Genomic DNA, 6,818 nt, shown 5'->3' on the forward strand with positions numbered 1-6,818 from the left:
ATTAATTTTATTTAATTTACATTGTATTATTCTCAGAATACATGAGATCTACTGCCCATATTTCAAAGGAGTTACTAAAACAGAGATCTAAGACTGAATAGGTCTTGGTTAGTATGCTAAGCTTTGGTTTTTGGGGAACTAAAATTGTCCCTATGAGCTCTAATTGGGGCTTTCTTATTTACCTAAAAACATATCATTAGGTCAATCAGTTTAATCAGGCTATTCTTCCCTGATCTCTAGAATTCTGAAAAGTTAATCCTAACTAAATCACTTTAATATGTGTGAAAAACTAGACTTCAGTTGTCCTTTCTAATCATGAAGACCACTGTGTTGACAGGATTATTGAGCACTGTGTCTTTGAATCTTCTTCCTGGGAGAACCTTGACAGTAGAAGAGCATTAAGAGTTAAGTGGAGGTGATGCCCATCTCCAGATGCGGCCTTTGAGTTTTGAGCTTTGACCTCTGCAGGAGCTCAAATTTTCTTCGTATCTCCAGTTTTGGTGTTAAATTCATGCAAACTTAGGATTTCACTCTATAACATTTTTTAACATAAAAATCAATTAAAAATTAACACTGGATCCACCAACTTCCAGACTTCTTTAAGTGAGCTCAGGTTTGTGTTCAGACATTTTCAGTTTGTTATTTTAATTCTTAGTCAAGAACTTCTCAATTGATATACCGTAACAGAAGCAAGGAGAATATAAAATGTTAACAACAAAAGATGAAGCCTAACACCTTGGATGTTGTAGATGTTCCAAAAATGTTCATGGATGATGAATATAACTATCAAATGAGAAAAGTTTTAATGTCAAAAATATCCCCAAAAAAGTCTATCTATTTTTCTGGGAGCTTATTTCACTAACAAATGCAGGATGTGTCCCAATTAAACCTCAGGAGCACATGGCCTTTATTTACCAGTAAAATTTGTCCCAGATATTAAACGGTCTTGCTCAACTACAGTTTACTGTCCACAGCCAAGATGGCTATATGTTCCCGTAGCATATGTAGTGCAGATGACACAGCTAGTGTAGGCATTTTTGTGCTTTTCTAGTTGCTTTTATATCTGCCCTGAATTCTTACCGTAATATTCACTCCAAAACCCTTGCTCAATTGATTTCAAGAGGGTTTCTCAATAGCTGGTATACCCCAAGCCACTTATTTCAAGTTACAAGAAAACTATGTTATCTTCCTAACCCCATCTGCCTCCTAAACCTCTACTTCTGTCTCTTCCTCTGGGAACTGAATAGTCAGGGATTCCCAGGGAAACAAGAGAGCTTGGAAATGGGTCTCAAGAGACCCAGCTGTGAGGGCTGTGTTAAGATAGATGGCCTGTGGTCCCCAGGACAAGCACTGGCCTCATCAGGAGTGAATACTCTTATCTAGAAGGACAGGTACACATTTTTTTGCTCTCCCAAGACTTGAGTTGCTGGACACCAACTCAAACTCCGGACACTTCATTCTCTTCGGATCTTACTGCAACACTTGGAAATTTCAACATGGCAGTCTACCAAATCTAATTCTATACCAACACACTGTGTAAAGATCAGTTCTTCCCCTTCTTAAAACATTTTGGTGGCTAACGCATGTAATCCCAGCACTTTGGGAGGCTGAGGCAGGCGGATCACGAGGTCAGGAGATCGAGACCATCCTGGCTAACACGGTGAAACCCCGTCTCTACTAAAAATACAAAAAATTAGCCGGGCGTGGTGGCGGGCACCTGTAGTCCCAGCTACTCGGGAGGCTGAGGCAGGAGAACGGCCTGAACCCGGGAAGCGGAGCTTGCAGTGAGCCAAGATCGCGCCACTGCACTCCAGCCTGGGCGACAGAGCGAGACTCCGCCTCAAAAAAAAAAAAAAAATATATATATATATATATATATATATATTTGGTGCCTTTCCATTTTCCTTAGAACAATCTCTGAAATCTCTAAAGTTGATGTGGTGTACAAGGACTTCCTCAGCCTACCTGGTCACCCTCTCCCTCTCTGACCTTCTTCTCTTACACCACTCTCCAACCAGCCAGACTCCTTCTGGTCCTTCCCTCCCCGGTGAGCCTTTCCCATAAATCTCCACTGCCTGGAAAGCCCACCCCCCTCCCCATCAGATTCATCCCACCCATCCGTCACATCACTTCCCGAGGGGCACCTTTTCCAACCCCCAAGACTAAGTTGTTTCTTCATTGTAGGGTCTCAGGGCTCCTTGCATGCTCTTTTTGCCTACAGTTGCCACACTTACAATTATTTTATTGTCTTATATAACTTTTTGATTATTTATTTAAAGCCTTTATTTCTCACTAGATTGTAAATCCCCTGAGATTAGAGAAGGTTTCACTGCTGATTCCTTGAACAACAATTTTGGCTGATAGGTTCAACCATGTGAAATGGCCGATAGATCAACATCTTGACCTTAAAAAAAGTCCATTTTAGGCTGTGTGCAATGGCTCATGCCTGTAATCCCAGCACTTTTGGAGGCAGAAGCAGGTGGATAACTTAAGCTCAGGAATTCGAGGCCAGCCTGGGCAACATAGCAAGACCCTGTCTCTAGAAAAAATAGAAAACGTTAGCAAGGCATGGTGGTGCATGCCTGTGGTCCTAGCTACTTGGGAGGCTGAGACAGGAGGATTACTTGAGCCCAGGAAGTCAAGGCTACAGTGAGCCATGATCATCCCACTGTACTCCAGCTCGGGTGGCAGAGTGAGAGACCCTGTCTCAAAAAAAAAAAAAAAAAAAAAAAGTCAATTTTATATGATCCAATTCAATAACCATTCAATACATATTTATCAAATAAATACATTAATAAACCACACACTGTGGTTTTAGGTGCTGTGTGTGTGTATGTGTGTGTGTGAGTGTGTGTGTGTGTGATCAGCTATTAATGTAAATTTTTACTTTTAAAAGAAACTCCTTAAGTTCTGCTAACTTTTTAAGTGTATTTCATTGGGTTTCATAGATATTTCTCAAAGTTAAATACAACAACAAATTCCAAAAATGGTCCCTACTAGAAATACAAGTTTGGCAATTTCCCTCAACTCCTTTGATCTTAGGTTAATTTTCTGTTCTCCTGAGTTTTCTTCATTCTTCTGTGAAATTAAATTCAGCCGCCTGTCGAGCTCTCTGGATCCCTTGCAGGTGAGTTCTGCATGACTTCCTTCTGACCTGTGGAAGGAGGAACAAGGAATATTTCCAAATTTTGCTCTGCCACCCCCTTCCCTCCCTGAGCGTTAGGCTAGACAGTAGTGGCCAGAAGCCCTTCTTGATTCTCTCCTCCTGAAATTGATTCAGCCATTTAAGACTATGACTGTTCTCCCACACAGAAACTCCTCTCCAGAAATGCTTGGCCCAAACTCCCCTAACATTTGTAACTTCGTATAACTCTTTTCGTTCAAGTGCAACAAAAAATGAGTGGTACGGTGATGCCAATTTTGAGGTATCATAGTTAAGCCATGCTAAGGCACTTTAAAAACATTCCATTTTATTCCTCCCACAGACTCACCCCCTCAGAGACTCTGGATGAAGGGAATACTGAGGGAGGAAAACATCCAGAAGAACAGAAAAAGGCAGTGATGTGGGACTTGAAAAATACAGCACAGAATTCTGTCTTCACCCCAAAGGCTGATTGTTATAAATTAAACAGTTTGCCCACCTGAAGCAAGCATTCAACAGGCACATCCTATGTGCCAGTCCTGTGATAATCAGCACCTTAGGGGCACTGGCATCCTGGCTTATGAAGCCCAAGGAAGGTAAAGAAGAGATGATTTTCCAGGCACGGTGGCTCACGCCTGTAATCTCAGCACTTTGGGAGGCTGAGGCAGCAGGATCACTTTAGCCCAGTAGTTCAAAGCCAGCCTGGCCAACATGGCAAAACCTCATCTGAAGAGAATATTTAAAAAACTAGTTTGTCATGGTGGGTGCATGCATGTAGTCCCAGCTACTTGGGAAGCTTAGGTGGAAGGAATGTTTGAGTCCAAGAGGTTGAGACTGCAGTGAGCCATGATCGCACCATTGGACTCCAGCCTGGGTGACAGAGGGAGACCATGTATCAAAAAAATAAAAATAAAAAATTTAAATAATAAGAAGAGATGATTTGATGATACAGAGAAAAATAGGAATGATCTAAAAGAAAGCAACTGAAATGACTTGCTGCTAAAACTTAAAGCCTTTGCTAAATGCCCATGCTTTGGAGCACTAGAGAATGCCTGCCTTAAATATAGGACAAGAGAGGTGTTGTGCATCATGAAATAAAATGATGCCAGCAGCTAACCGGAAGAAAACAAAGATGAAGGAAGAACAAGTGGTCTAAGAAGAAAGGAGCAAGTCCTTCAGAAAGAAGGTTCTTGAAAACATCACATCCTGTCCCTCATCCCACCTCAGGAGCTGCTTGCGATCCAGGACGCCTGAAACCCTGACTTTCCAGGGAGCTTAGGATTGAAAGCTCTCCCAGTAACAATCTGCTGATTTGAATTTCTGAGGAATAGCAGCTCTGTGGAATTTATCAATATATCCAGGCCACAGCCACTCTCCAAGGGACAAAGAGCCAACATCGCCTGAGAGGAGAAGCTTTCTTTCCTTCACCCAGACTCAGCACTTAGTCTGTACCTGGCGAAAATAGGAAACAACAGCAACAATAGGAAAAGGAGAGTGTGCACGCACAACAGTCACAGTAATCCTGCCTTGGAAGGCCAACCAGATCACTCAAGATTCCCACTACTTTAATCCTTAATGCTCAATTCAGTGAGCACAATTATCAAATCTATTTTACAGGTGAGGAAACTGAAGCTTGATTGATTGAGCCCGAGGTAAAACCCAGATGTGTCTGACACTACATCTCCAAATCTCTATATAGGCAAACATTGCATCTGAAATTCATGGCTTCCTTACTCTTTTAAATCATTTCCAAGTTAATTGATTCTATAGTCTATAGACCTGAAAGTAGTTAATCATGGAAATGTTGAGGAATAAACTAGTTTTTCATATACTGCCTTTCTACTCATCATCCCTTTTGCTGACAGTCTGCTGCAATGAAAACATGACACCAAGGATCTATTTACTTTATTTTTAAACAGCTTTATTGTGATATAATTAATATACCATACAGTTCACCTATTTAAAGTGTGCTATTCAGAGGCTTTTAGTATATTTACAGAGTTGTGCAACAAGCACCGCTATCAAATTCCAGAGCATTTTCATCACCCAAAAAAGAAACCCCGACCCATTAACAGTTGCTCCTCATTCCCCCTCCCCACAGTCCCTGGTAACCACTAATCTACTTTCTGTCTTTACTGCAAACTCTGGACATTTCATATAAATGAATCATACAATATGTGGTCTTTTGTGTCTGGCTTCTTTACTTAGCACAATGTCTTCAGGGTTTATCCAGGTTGTAGCCTGTGTCGGTATTTCATTACATTTTATTTCTGAATAATACTCTATTATGTGAATATGCCACATTTTCTTCGCCCACTCAACAGTTGACAAACATTTGGATTGTTCTCACTTTTTGACTATAATAAATAATATTGCTAATAACATTGGATCCATTTACTTTTAATTCATCAGACTTTCCTTTTACCCTAAGAGTTACTGTGAGCTCCCATAAGTCTGTAATAAATTGCTAGAAGCAAAAAAGGCTAAAATCCCTGGGCAAAACAGCCATATGTGTGTCATATGTAGCAACCCTGCCCAGTTTGCCGACAACTTTCCCATTTTTAGCCTTAAAGTCCTGGGAAAACTTTGCCCCAGGAAAAATGGAACAGTTGATCATCCTAGACTGGGATGTAGCTCAGAAGACAATTCTAGAAAATCTCTTTCCTGGGATGTTTTTTGGTTTCTATTAAAGGTACAGTTATATTTAAAGAAACTGGCTTATGCGGTAACCATCATTTTCCATACTTTCATTTAACAGGAAACAACTATTTTTAATTCTTACATAGTGAACAATGCCTAACATTTTCATATATACTCATTTTAGAGTTACAATCGATGAGCCTATTTGCCTTGCATATTTTTTAAGTGGAATACTAGTTACATATTCAAAGGCCTTGTTGGGGCCGGGCACAGTGCCTCACACCTGTAATTCCAACATTTGGGAGGCTGGAGTGGGTGTATTGCTTGAGCCCAAGAATTTCAGACCAGTCCGGCCAACACGGCAAAACCCCCATCTCTACAAAAAATACAAAAATTAGCTGGGGTTGTGGCATGAGCCTGTAGCCCCAGCCTCTCGGGAGGCTGAGATGACAGGATCACTTGAGCCCAGAAGGCGGAGGTTGCACTGAGCAGAGATGGCACCACTTCACTTCAGCCTGGGTGACAGAAGCAAGACCCTGTCTCAAAGAAAGAAAAAAACAAAATGAAAAAAAAGCCTTGCTAGAAGCTGAAAAACTTATGTCCACAGGGTGGCGGTGTAACACTCTACAAACTCGGAATTGAAGTACAAGCTAAATTAACCAAACTTCATCTTTTATTTGAACTATGCAATTTTATGGGAAAATGGGTAAGACCAACCAACTACTTGTGAAACCAGTGGCTTTATTTTCTATTGATAAACAGCCACTTACAGCTAACTATTGATATATCTGAACCACAGGGTAAAGACAAGAAATACAAATTGGATGCCTTTTTTGGAGCTTGTTTTTAAAAATGCTTTTGACAGAATTATAGAATCATAGAAACCTTAGAAATCACACAACTCAGTATTTTCAGACATTTTCTCACCAAAAAAAAAAAACCACAGGTCATGTTTTCTAGTGCTATATATGCCTGTGACATTTAATAGAACGCAACTTCACCTCTTTCCCTTCACTTAAAGAATATTGCATTTCAC

This window comes from Pongo pygmaeus, chromosome 5 (assembly GCF_028885625.2).
Source record: "Pongo pygmaeus isolate AG05252 chromosome 5, NHGRI_mPonPyg2-v2.0_pri, whole genome shotgun sequence".
Lineage (NCBI taxonomy): Eukaryota > Metazoa > Chordata > Mammalia > Primates > Hominidae > Pongo > Pongo pygmaeus.